The 13,984-nt window shown below is 45.9% G+C and overlaps 1 protein-coding gene across 1 annotated transcript in view; it reads left to right on the top strand.

Moving 5' to 3' along the window:
- The first annotated feature begins 261 nt into the window (after nucleotides 1-261).
- Nucleotides 262-13,984, top strand: part of map3k7cl (map3k7 C-terminal like) — a 39,111-nt gene continuing 25,388 nt past the window's right edge. The window contains exon 1 of the mRNA XM_065004586.1: nucleotides 262-318. The gene's annotated coding sequence lies outside the window, so the exon portion shown is untranslated. The remainder of the gene's footprint in view (nucleotides 319-13,984) is intronic.

Here is a 13,984-nt window from a genome sequence, read left to right as displayed (position 1 = left end):
ACTCCTCTCCCCTTCCTTCTGTTATGTTGTCATTAGACTGTAGTCAGTCAGACAGTGTAGTGGTCCCTTAGGGTGCAGCTCACCTTACACACCAGGTGTAGTGGTCCCTTAGGGTGTTCCAAACGTTGGGAATTACACCTAGACTCTGTTCTGATAGTTCACTATATAGGGCTTAGGGTGCCAGTTGGCACACATAGACTCTGTTGTGATGTAACACTTATTAACCAGTTGATGCTCTTTGTCTCCTTTCTTCAATCAGAGTTAAAAGATGTGGAGGAGTCAACGCCGTCTTTCCCTGATCTGGAACACAGACTGCAGGTAGGAGGGGGGAGAGGAGGGGGAGAGGAGAGGAGCAGGAGAGGAGAGGAGGGGGAGAGGAGAGAGGAGAGGAGAGGAGCAGGAGAGGGGGAGATGAGAGACGAGAGGAGGGGGATAGGAGCAGGAGAGAGGAGGGGGAGGAGAGAGGAGAGGAGAGAGGAGAGGAGCAGGAGAGGGGGAGAGGAGAGAGGAGAGGAGGGGGATAGGAGCAGGAGATAGGAGGGGAGGAGGAGGGGAGGGGGTGGAGAGGAGAGGAGAGAGAGGAGAGGAGAGAGAGAGGAGAGAGAGAGGAGCAGGAGAGGGGAGAGGAGAGAGGAGAGGAGGGGGATAGGAGCAGGAGATAGGAGGGGAGGGGAGGGGGAGGAGGGTGGAGAGGAGGAGAGGAGAGGGAGAGGAGAGGAGAGGAGCAGGGAGGGGAGGAGGAGGGGGGGAGGAGAGGAGAGAGGAGAGGAGAGGAGGGGGAGAGGAGAGAGGAGAGGGGGAGAGGAGAGGAGAGGAGAGGAGAGAGGAGAGGAGGGGGAGAGGGAGAGGAGAGGAGAGGAGAGGGGGAGAGGAGAGAGGAGAGGAGGGGATAGGAGCAGGAGAGGAGGGGGAGAGGGAGAGGAGGGAGAGGAGAGGAGAGAGGAGAGGAGGGGGATAGGAGCAGGAGAGAGGAGGGGGAGAGGAGAGAGGAGAGGAGGGGGAGGAGGAGAGAGGGAGAGGAGAGAGGAGAGGAGAGAGGAGAGGAGGGGGATAGGAGCAGGAGAGAGGAGGGGGAGAGGAGCAGGAGAGGAGAGGAGGAGAGAGAGAGAGGAGCAGGAGAGGGGAGAGGAGGAGGAGAGGAGGGGATAGGAGCAGGAGAGAGGAGGGGAGGAGGAGGGGGAGGGGAGAGGGAGAGGAGAGAGGAGAGGAGAGAGGAGAGGAGGGGGATAGCAGCAGGAGAGAGGAGGGGAGGAGGAGGGGGAGAGGAGAGAGGAGAGGAGAGAGGAGAGGAGAGAGAGAGAGAGGAGAGGAGAGAGGAGAGAGAGAGGAGGGGGAGGAGGGGGAGAGGAGAGAGGGAGAGGAGGAGGAGAGGAGGAGGATAGGAGCAGGAGAGAGAAGGGGAGGAGGAGGAGAGGAGAGAGAGAGGAGAGGAGAGGAGAGGAGGGGGATAGGAGCAGGAGAGAGAAGGGGAGGAGGAGGGGAGAGGGGAGAGGAGAGAGGAGAGGAGAGGGGAGAGGAGAGGAGAGCAGTGAGGAGAGGAGAGAGGAGGGAAGGGGAGGAGGAGCAGTGAGGAGAGGAGAGAGAGGAGGGGAGGGGGAGAGGAGAGAGGAGAGGAGGGGAGGGGGAGCAGTGAGGAGAGGAGAGAGGAGGGAAGGGGAGGAGGAGCAGTGAGGAGAGGAGAGGAGAGGAGAGGAGGAGCAGTAAGATAGTCCTCATATCTATTGATAGTCGGGGCTGAGAATAGCTGCTGCTGTTGCACTGAAGGATGCAATACCCATAGCATTAGACTGAGTAGGACAGACATTACCACTATAATATGTTCTGTAGCATTAGACTGAGTAGGACAGACATTACCACTATAATATGTTCTGTAGGACAGACATTACCACTATAATATGTTCTGTAGGACAGACATTACCACTATAATATGTTCTGTAGCATTAGACTGAGTAGGACAGACATTACCACTATAATATGTTCTGTAGCATTAGACTGAGTAGGACAGACATTATCACTATAATATGTTCTGTAGCATTAGACTGAGTAGGACAGACATTACCACTATAATATGTTCTGTAGCATTAGACTGAGTAGGACAGACATTACCACTATAATATGTTCTGTAGGACAGACATTACCACTATAATATGTTCTGTAGCATTAGACTGAGTAGGACAGACATTACCACTATAATATGTTCTGTAGGACAGACATTATCACTATAATATGTTCTGTAGGACAGACATTACCACTATAATATGTTCTGTAGGACAGACATTACCACTATAATATGTTCTGTAGGACAGACATTACCACTATAATATGTTCTGTAGCATTAGACTGAGTAGGACAGACATTACCACTATAATATGTTCTGTAGGACAGACATTATCACTATAATATGTTCTGTAGGACAGACATTACCACTATAATATGTTCTGTAGGACAGACATTATCACTATAATATGTTCTGTAGGACAGACATTACCACTATAATATGTTCTGTAGGACAGACATTACCACTATAATATGTTCTGTAGGACAGACATTACCACTATAATATGTTCTGTAGGACAGACATTACCACTATAATATGTTCTGTAGCATTAGACTGAGTAGGACAGACATTACCACTATAATATGTTCTGTAGCATTAGACTGAGTAGGACAGACATTACCACTATAATATGTTCTGTAGGACAGACATTACCACTATAATATGTTCTGTAGGACAGACATTACCACTATAATATGTTCTGTAGGACAGACATTACCACTATAATATGTTCTGTAGGACAGACATTACCACTATAATATGTTCTGTAGGACAGACATTATCACTATAATATGTTCTGTAGGACAGACATTACCACTATAATATGTTCTGTAGGACAGACATTACCACTATAATATGTTCTGTAGGACAGACATTACCACTATAATATGTTCTGTAGCATTAGACTGAGTAGGACAGACATTACCACTATAATATGTTCTGTAGGACAGCTATAATATGTTCTGTAGGACAGACATTACCACTATAATATGTTCTGTAGGACAGACATTATCACTATAATATGTTCTGTAGGACAGACATTACCACTATAATATGTTCTGTAGGACAGACATTACCACTATAATATGTTCTGTAGGACAGACATTACCACTATAATATGTTCTGTAGGACAGACATTACCACTATAATATGTTCTGTAGCATTAGACTGAGTAGGACAGACATTACCACTATAATATGTTCTGTAGCATTAGACTGAGTAGGACAGACATTACCACTATAATATGTTCTGTAGCATTAGACTGAGTAGGACAGACATTACCACTATAATATGTTCTGTAGGACAGACATTACCACTATAATATGTTCTGTAGGACAGACATTACCACTATAATATGTTCTGTAGGACAGACATTACCACTATAATATGTTCTGTAGGACAGACATTACCACTATAATATGTTCTGTAGGACAGACATTACCACTATAATATGTTCTGTAGCATTAGACTGAGTAGGACAGACATTACCACTATAATATGTTCTGTAGCATTAGACTGAGTAGGACAGACATTACCACTATAATATGTTCTGTAGGACAGACATTATCACTATAATATGTTCTGTAGGACAGACATTACCACTATAATATGTTCTGTAGGACAGACATTACCACTATAATATGTTCTGTAGCATTAGACTGAGTAGGACAGACATTATCACTATAATATGTTCTGTAGGACAGACATTACCACTATAATATGTTCTGTAGGACAGACATTACCACTATAATATGTTCTGTAGGACAGACATTATCACTATAATATGTTCTGTAGGACAGACATTACCACTATAATATGTTCTGTAGGACAGACATTATCACTATAATATGTTCTGTAGCATTAGACTGAGTAGGACAGACATTACCACTATAATATGTTCTGTAGGACAGACATTATCACTATAATATGTTCTGTAGCATTAGACTGAGTAGGACAGACATTACCACTATCACTGAAAGGAGTATGTTCTGTGGTGAGTACTGAAAGGAGTATGGTCTGTGGTGAGAACTGAAAGGAGTATGTTCTGTGGTGAGTACTGAAAGGAGTATGTTCTGTGGTGAGTACTGAAAGGAGTATGTTCTGTGGTGAGTACTGAAAGGAGTATGTTCTGTGGTGAGAACTGAAAGGAGTATGTTCTGTGGTGAGTACTGAAAGGAGTATGGTCTGTGGTGAGAACTGAAAGGAGTATGTTCTGTGGTGAGTACTGAAAGGAGTATGTTCTGTGGTGAGTACTGAAAGGAGTATGGTCTGTGGTGAGAACTGAAAGGAGTATGTTCTGTGGTGAGAACTGAAAGGAGTATGGTCTGTGGTGAGAACTGAAAGGAGTATGTTCTGTGGTGAGAACTGAAAGGAGTATGTTCTGTGGTGAGAACTGAAAGGAGTATGTTCTGTTCTTGGGTGCAGGGTTTTGATCCAGCTAAGTTGTAAACACCACTGGGTAAACTAATGAAACACTTTAGTAAACACTATGATTATAGTTGGTTAACCGAATCAGGTGGTTAAACTAATGAAACACTTTTAGTAGTAAACACTATGATTATAGTTGGTTAACCGAATCAGGTGGGCTAATGAACTAATGACACACTTTAGTAAACACTATGATTATAGTTGGTTAACCGAATCAGGTGGGCTAATGAACTAATGAAACACTTTAGTAAACACTATGATTATAGTTGGTTAACCGAATCAGGTGGGCTAATGAACTAATGAAACACTTTAGTAAACACTATGATTATAGTTGGTTAACCGAATCAGGTGGGCTAATGAACTAATGAAACACTTTAGTAAACACTATGATTATAGTTGGTTAACCGAATCAGGTGGGCCCGTATCCACAAAATGTCTCAGAGTAGAAGGGCTGATCTAGGACCAGTTTTACTTTTTATATCATAATGAATTAGATTCATATGGACAGATCATAATGAATTAGATTCATATGGACAGATCCTAGATAGGTCATAATGAATTAGATTCATATGGACAGATCCTAGATAGATCATAATGAATTAGATTCATATGGACAGATCATAATGAATTAGATTCATATGGACAGATCCTAGATAGGTCATAATGAATTAGATTCATATGGACAGATCCTAGATAGGTCATAATGAATTAGATTCATATGGACAGATCCTAGATAGGTCATAATGAATTAGATTCATATGGACAGATCATAATGAATTAGATTCATATGGACAGATCCTAATGAATTAGAATCATATGGACAGATCCTAGATAGGTCATAATGAATTAGATTCATATTAACAGATCCTAGATAGGTCATAATGAATACGCTTTGTGGATAAGGGTTGGGGTCTGTTTTAATTTAAATTCAACTCAATTCCGAAAGTAAACCAAATTCCAATGTTCCTCTTTGAAAAGCAGGTAAGAGAAATGACCATTTCAGTGTACTTCCTGAATTGACTGGAATTGAATTGAAATGGAATTGAACCCAAACCGTTTGTGGGCATGGGCCCAGCCCTGTGTGGATACCGTAATGCGACACTGCATTAATCCACTAGAGGGCAGCAGATAGTAGGGATCTTTGGAGGGGAGGGGGAAGATAAGGTGTTGGTCGTGTTTAATTGGGGGAGGACGGGCTCGTGGAACGGTATCAACACAATCAAACACATGGTTTTATGCCGTTCCATTCGCTCCGTTCCAGACAATATTATGAGCCGTCCTCCCCTCAGCAGACTCCACTTGTTTGAGCCGATAGTAGCTGACTGTAGACGGGTAGTCGAGGAGTAGAGTTGGGGGAGGTAAATAAGTACCTACAGCAAGTCGGCCAAGTTCTGCTGTTTCTAGGAAACGCGACAATAACCAGACATGGTATTCAACCTTTGTTACTGCCGATGAAGTGGATGCTTAATCGGAAATTCCTACACGAAGCTGATCAACACGGTCCAAGGAATAAGTATCCCAAGCATTCACAGGACTTGTTTTGTATTTTGATGTTTTTCTAAAAATATAACCATGATTGGATTGGTTAGGCTACTAGAATGACAACATATAGGTGGTTCAAATCAAAGTGTATTAGTCACGTGCGCCAAATACAACAGGTTTAGACCTTACAGTGAAATGCTTACTTACAGGCTCTAACTAATATTGCAAAAAAGGTATTAGGTGAACAATAGGTAGGTAAAGAAATAAAACAACGGTAAAAAGACAGGCTATATACAGTAGAGAGGCTATATACAGTAGAGGTTATATACAGTAGAGAGGCTATATACAGTAGAGAGGCTATATACAGTAGAGAGGCTATATACAGTAGAGGCTATATACAGTAGAGAGGCTATATACAGTAGAGAGGCTCTATACAGTAGAGAGGCTATATACAGTAGAGAGGCTATATACAGTAGAGGCTATATACATTAGAGAAGCTATATACAGTAGAGAGGCTATATACAGTAGAGAGGCTATATACAGTAGAGGCTATATACAGTAGAGAGGCTATATACAGTAGAGAGGCTATATGCAGTAGAGAGGCTATATACAGTAGAGGCTATATACAGTAGAGAAGCTATATACAGTAGAGAGGCTATATACAGTAGAGAGGCTATATACAGTAGAGGCTATATACAGTAAAGAGGCTATATACAGTAGAGAGGCTATATGCAGTAGAGAGGCTATATACAGTAGAGGCTATATACAGTAGAGAGGCTATATACAGTAGAGAGGCTATAACAGTAGAGAGGCTATAACAGTAGAGAGGCTATATACAGTAGAGGCTATATACATTAGAGAGGCTATATACAGTAGAGAGGCTATAACAGTAGAGAGGCTATATACAGTAGAGAGGCTATAACAGTAGAGAGGCTATATACAGTAGAGAGGCTACATACAGTAGAGAGGCTATAACAGTTGAGAGGCTATATACAGTAGAGGCTATATACAGTAGAGAGGCTATATACAGTAGAGAGGCTATATACAGTAGAGAGGCTATATACAGTAGAGAGGCTATATACAGTAGAGAAGCTATATACAGTAGAGAGGCTATATACAGTAGAGAGGCTATATACATTAGAGAGGCTATATACAGTACAGAGGCTATATACAGTAGAGAGGCTATATACAGTAGAGAGGCTATATACAGTAGAGAAGCTATATACAGTAGAGAGGCTATATACAGTAGAGAGGCTATATACAGTAGAGGCTATATACAGTAAAGAGGCTATATACAGTAGAGAGGCTATATGCAGTAGAGAGGCTATATACAGTAGAGGCTATATACAGTAGAGAGGCTATATACAGTAGAGAGGCTATAACAGTAGAGAGGCTATATACAGTAGAGGCTATATACATTAGAGAGGCTATAACAGTAGAGAGGCTATAACAGTAGAGAGGCTATATACAGTAGAGGCTATATACATTAGAGAGGCTATATACAGTAGAGAGGCTATATACAGTAGAGAGGCTATATACAGTAGAGAGGCTATATACAGTAGAGGCTATATACATTAGAGAAGCTATATACAGTAGAGAGGCTATATACAGTAGAGAGGCTATATACAGTAGAGGCTATATACAGTAGAGAGGCTATATACAGTAGAGAGGCTATAACAGTAGAGAGGCTATATACAGTAGAGAGACTACATACAGTAGAGAGGCTATAACAGTAGAGAGGCTATATACAGTAGAGGCTATATACAGTAGAGAGGCTATATACAGTAGAGAGGCTATATACAGTAGAGAGGCTCTATACAGTAGAGAGGCTATATACAGTAGAGGCTATATACAGTAGAGGCTATATACAGTAGAGAAGCTATATACAGTAGAGAGGCTATATACAGTAGAGAGGCTATATACAGTAGAGGCTATATACAGTAGAGAGGCTATATACAGTAGAGAGGCTATATACAGTAGAGAGGCTATATACAGTAGAGGCTATATACATTAGAGAGGCTATATACAGTAGAGAGGCTATATACAGTAGAGAGGCTATATACAGTAGAGGAGCTATATACAGTAGAGAGGCTATATACAGTAGAGAAGCTATATACAGTAGAGAGGCTATATACAGTAGAGAGGCTATATACAGTAGAGAGGCTATATACAGTAGAGGCTATATACATTAGAGAGGCTATATACAGTAGAGAGGCTATAACAGTAGAGAGGCTATATACAGTAGAGAGGCTATATACAGTAGAGAGGCTATAACAGTAGAGAGGCTATATACAGTAGAGAAGCTATATACAGTAGAGAAGCTATATACAGTAGAGAGGCTATATACAGTAGAGGCTATATACAGTAGAGAGGCTATATACAGTAGAGAGGCTATATACAGTAGAGAGGCTATATACAGTAGAGAGGCTATATACAGTAGAGAGGCTATAACAGTAGAGAGGCTATAACAGTAGAGGCTATATACAGTAGAGGCTATATACATTAGAGTGGCTATATACAGTGGAGAGGCTATAACAGTAGAGAGGCTATATACAGTAGAGAGGCTATATACAGTAGAGAGGCTATATGCAGTAGAAGCTATATACAGTAGAGAGGCTATATACAGTAGGGAGACTATATACTGTAGCCGGTGCCCCCTTGTATGAACTGCTGTAGCCGGTGCCTCCCTGTAGAAACTGCTGTAGCCAGTGCCCCCCTGTAGAAACTGCTGTAGCCGGTGCCCCCCTGTAGAAACTGCTGTAGCCGGTGCCCCCCTGTAGAAACTGCTGTAGCCGGTGCCCCCCTGTATGAACTGCTGTAGCCAGTGCCCCCCTGTATAAACTGCTGTAGCCGGTGCCCCCTGTAGAAACTGCTATAGCTAGTGCCCCCCTGTAGAAACTGCTGTAGCCAGTGCCCCCCTGTAGAAACTGCTGTAGGCGGTGCCCCCCTGTAGAAACTGCTGTAGCCGGTGCCTCCCTGTATGTCACTGATGAGAGAATCAGTCTGGGCCTCTGTATTGAGAGAATCAGCCTCTGTGTTGAGAGAATCAGCCTCTGTGTTGAGAGAATCAGCCTCTGTTATTGAGAGAATCAGCCTCTGTTATTGAGAGAATCAGCCTCTGTTATTGTGTGAATCAGCCTCTGTTATTGTGTGAATCAGCCTCTGTTATTGTGTGAATCAGCCTCTGTTATTGTGTGAATCAGCCTCTGTTATTGTGTGAATCAGCCTCTGTTATTGAGAGAATCAGCCTCTGTTATTGTGTGATTCAGCCTCTGTTATTGAGAGAATCAGCCTCTGTTATTGTGTGAATCAGCCTCTGTTATTGTGTGATAGGTGTGTTAACATGATCTTATCTACATTTACATTTAAGTCATTTAGCAGACGCTCTTATCCAGAGCGACTTACAAATTGGTGCATTCACCTTATGACATCCAGTGGAACAGTAGTGCATCTAAATCTTTTAAGGGGGCGGGTGAGAGGGATTACTTTATCCTATCCTAGGTATTCCTTAAAGAGGTGGGGTTTCAGGTGTCTCCGGAAGGTGGTGATTGACTCCGCTGTCCTGGCGTCGTGAGGGAGTTTGTTCCACCATTGGGGGGCCAGAGCAGCGAACAGTTTTGACTGGGCTGAGCGGGAACTGTACTTCCTCAGTGGTAGGGAGGCGAGCAGGCCAAAGGTGGATGAACGCAGTGCCCTTGTTTGGGTGTAGGGCCTGATCAGAGCCTGGAGGTACTGAGGTGCCGTTCCCCTCACAGCTCCGTAGGCAAGCACCATGGTCTTGTAGCGGATGCGAGCTTCAACTGGAAGCCAGTGGAGAGAGCGGAGGAGCGGGGTGACGTGAGAGAACTTGGGAAGGTTGAACACCAGACGGGCTGCGGCGTTCTGGATGAGTTGTAGGGGTTTAATGGCACAGGCAGGGAGCCCAGCCAACAGCGAGTTGCAGTAATCCAGACGGGAGATGACAAGTGCCTGGATTAGGACCTGCGCCGCTTCCTGTGTGAGGCAGGGTCGTACTCTGCGGATGTTGTAGAGCATGAACCTACAGGAACGGGCCACCGCCTTGATGTTAGTTGAGAACGACAGGGTGTTGTCCAGGATCACGCCAAGGTTCTTAGCGCTCTGGGAGGAGGACACAATGGAGTTGTCAACCGTGATGGCGAGATCATGGAACGGGCAGTCCTTCCCGGGAGGAAGAGCAGCTCCGTCTTGCCGAGGTTCAGCTTGAGGTGGTGATCCGTCATCCACACTGATATGTCTGCCAGACATGCAGAGATGCGATTCGCCACTTGGTCATCAGAAGGGGGAAAGGAGAAGATTAATTGTGTGTCGTCTGCATAGCAATGATAGGAGAGACCATGTGAGGTTATGACAGAGCCAAGTGACTTGGTGTATAGCGAGAATAGGAGAGGGCCTAGAACAGAGCCCTGGGGGACACCAGTGGTGAGAGCACGTGGTGTGGAGACGGATTCTCGCCACGCCACCTGGTAGGAGCGACCTGTCAGGTAGGACGCAATCCAAGCGTGGGCCGCGCCGGAGATGCCCAACTCGGAGAGGGTGGAGAGGAGGATCTGATGGTTCACAGTATCGAAGGCAGCCGATAGGTCTAGAAGGATGAGAGCAGAGGAGAGAGAGTTAGCTTTAGCAGTGCGGAGCGCCTCCGTGATACAGAGAAGAGCAGTCTCAGTTGAATGACTAGTCTTGAAACCTGACTGATTTGGATCAAGAAGGTCATTCTGAGAGAGATTGCGGGAGAGCTGGCCAAGGACGGCACGTTCAAGAGTTTTGGAGAGAAAAGAAAGAAGGGATACTGGTCTGTAGTTGTTGACATCGGAGGGATCGAGTGTAGGTTTTTTCAGAAGGGGTGCAACTCTCGCTCTCTTGAAGACGGAAGGGACGTAGCCAGCGGTCAGGGATGAGTTGGTGAGCGAGGTGAGGTAAGGGAGAAGGTCTCCGGAAATGGTCTGGAGAAGAGAGGAGGGGATAGGGTCAAGCGGGCAGGTTGTTGGGCGGCCGGCCGTCACAAGACGCAAGATTTCATCTGGAGAGAGAGGGGAGAAAGAGGTCAGAGCACAGGGTAGGGCAGTGTGAGCAGAACCAGCGGTGTCGTTTGACTTAGCAAACGAGGATCGGATGTCGTCGACCTTCTTTTCAAAATGGTTGACGAAGTCATCTGCAGAGAGGGAGGAGGGGGGAGGATTCAGGAGGGAGGAGAAGGTTGCAAAGAGCTTCCTAGGGTTAGAGGCAGATGCTTGGAATTTAGAGTGGTAGAAAGTGGCTTTAGCAGCAGAGAGAGAAGAGGAAAATGTAGAGAGGAGGGAGTGAAAGGATGTCAGGTCCGCAGGGAGGCGAGTTTTCCTCCATTTCCGCTCGGCTGCCCGGAGCCCTGTTCTGTGAGCTCGCAATGAGTCGTCGAGCCACGGAGCGGGAGGGAGGACCGAGCCGGCCTGGAGGATAGGGGACATAAAGAGTCAAAGGATGAAGAAAGGGAGGAGAGGAGGGTTGAGGAGGCAGAATCAGGAGATAGGTTGAGAAGGTTTGAGCAGAGGGAAGAGATGATAGTATGGAAGAGGAGAGAGTAGCGGGGAGAGAGAGCGAAGGTTGGGACGGCGCGATACCATCCGAGTAGGGGCAGTGTGGGAAGTGTTGGATGAGAGCGAGAGGGAAAAGGATACAAGGTAGTGGTCGGAGACTTGGAGGGGAGTTGCAATGAGGTTAGTGGAAGAACAGCATCTAGTAAAGATGAGGTCGAGCGTATTGCCTGCCTTGTGAGTAGGGGGGGAAGGTGAGAGGGTGAGGTCAAAAGAGGAGAGGAGTGGAAAGAAGGAGGCAGAGAGGAATGAGTCAAAGGTAGACGTGGGGAGGTTAAAGTCGCCCAGAACTGTGAGAGGTGAGCCGTCCTCAGGAAAGGAGCTTATCAAGGCATCAAGCTCATTGATGAACTCTCCGAGGGAACCTGGAGGGCGATAAATGATAAGGATGTTAAGCTTGAAAGGGCTGGTAACTGTGACAGCATGGAATTCAAAGGAGGCGATAGACAGATGGGTAAGGGGAGAAAGAGAGAATGACCACTTGGGAGAGATGAGGATCCCGGTGCCACCACCCCGCTGACCAGAAGCTCTCGGGGTGTGCGAGAACACGTGGGCAGGCGAAGAGAGAGCAGTAGGAGTAGCAGTGTTGTCTGTGGTGATCCATGTTTCCGTCAGTGCCAAGAAGTCGAGGGACTGGAGGGAGGCATAGGCTGAGATGAACTCTGCCTTGTTGGCCGCAGATCGGCAGTTCCAGAGGCTACCGGAGACCTGGAACTCCACGTGGGTTGTGCGCGCTGGGACCACCAGATTAGGATGGCCGCGGCCACGCGGTGTGGAGCGTTTGTATGGTCTGTGCAGAGAGGAGAGAACAGGGATAGACAGACACATAGTTGACAGGCTACACAAGAGGCTACGCTAATGCAAAGGAGATTGGAATGACAAGTGGACTACACGTCTCGAGTGTTCAGAAAGTTAAGCTTACGTAGCAAGAATCTTATTGACTAAAATGATTAAAATGATACAGTACTGCTGAAGTAGGCTAGCTGGCAGAGGCTGCGTTGTTGACTATGTAGGCTAGCTGGCAGTGGCTGCGTTGTTGACACTACACTAATCAAGTCGTTCCGTTGAGTGTAATAGTTTCTACTGTGCTGCTATTCGGGGCTAGCTGGCTAGCTAGCAGTGTTGATTACGTTACGTTGCGTTAAAAGAACGACAATAGCTGGCTAGCTAACCTAGGAAATCGCTCTAGACTACACAATTATCTTTGATACAAAGACGGCTATGTAGCTAGCTACGATCAAACAAATCAGGCCGTTGTACTGTAATGAAATGAAATGAAAAATGTGATACTACCTGTGGAGCGAAGCGAAATGCGACCGGGTTGTTGAGTGCGGAAGTTCTGTTCGGTAGACGTTGGCTAGCTGTTGGCTAGCTAGCAGTGTCTCCTACGTTAAGGACGACAAATAGCTGGCTAGCTAACCTCGGTAAATTAAGATAATCACTCTAAAACTACACACTCTGAACTACACAATTATCTTGGATACGAAGACAGCAAAGACAACTATGTAGCTAGCTAACACTACACTAATCAAGTCGTTCAGTTGTTGGGGTCAGTTATCTGTTCTCTTCTAGATGGTGTGAGGGTTAGGAGGGGTTAGGGGGGTTTGGGTTAGGAGGGGTTTGGGTTAGGAGGGGTTAGGGGGTTTGGGTTAGGAGGGGTTAGGGGGGCTTAGAGCGAGGAGGCGTTAGGGATAGGAGGAGTTTGGTTTAGGAGGGGTTTGGGTTAGGATGGGTTTGGGTTAGGATGGGTTTAGAGCTAGGAGGCGTTGGGGATAGGAGGGGTTTGGGTTAGGAGGGGTTTGGGTTAGGATGGTTTAGAGCTAGGAGGCGTTAGGGATAGGAGGGGTTTGGGTTAGGATGGGTTTGGGTTAGGATGGGTTTAGAGCTAGGAGGCGTTAGGGGTTTGGGTTAGGAGGGGTTTGGGTTAGGATGGTTTAGAGCTAGGAGGCGTTAGGGATAGGAGGGGTTTGGGTTAGGATGGTTTAGAGCTAGGAGGCGTTAGGGATAGGAGGGGTTTGGGTTAGGATGGTTTAGAGCTAGGAGGCGTTAGGGATAGGAGGGGTATGGGTTAGGATGGTTTAGAGCTAGGAGGCGTTAGGGATAGGAGGGGTTTGGGTTAGGAGGGGTTTGGGTTAGGATGGTTTAGAGCTAGGAGGCGTTAGGGATAGGAGGGGTTTGGGTTAGGAGGGGTTTGGGTTAGGATGGTTTTAGGAGGCGTTAGGGATAGGAGGGTTTGGGTTAGGAGGGTTTGGGTTAGGATGGTTTAGAGCTAGGAGGCGGATAGGAGGGTTTGGGTTAGGAGGGTTTGGGTTAGGATGGTTTAGAGCTAGGAGGCGTTAGGGATAGGAGGGGTATGGGATAGGAGGGGTTTGGGTTACGCGGGGTTGGGGGGGGTGTTTAGAGATAGGAGGCGTTAGGGGTTTGGGTTAGG

This window comes from Oncorhynchus nerka, linkage group LG19, assembly GCF_034236695.1.
Source record: "Oncorhynchus nerka isolate Pitt River linkage group LG19, Oner_Uvic_2.0, whole genome shotgun sequence".
Classification (NCBI taxonomy): domain Eukaryota; kingdom Metazoa; phylum Chordata; class Actinopteri; order Salmoniformes; family Salmonidae; genus Oncorhynchus; species Oncorhynchus nerka.
This window is presented reverse-complemented; position numbering and strand designations above follow the sequence as displayed.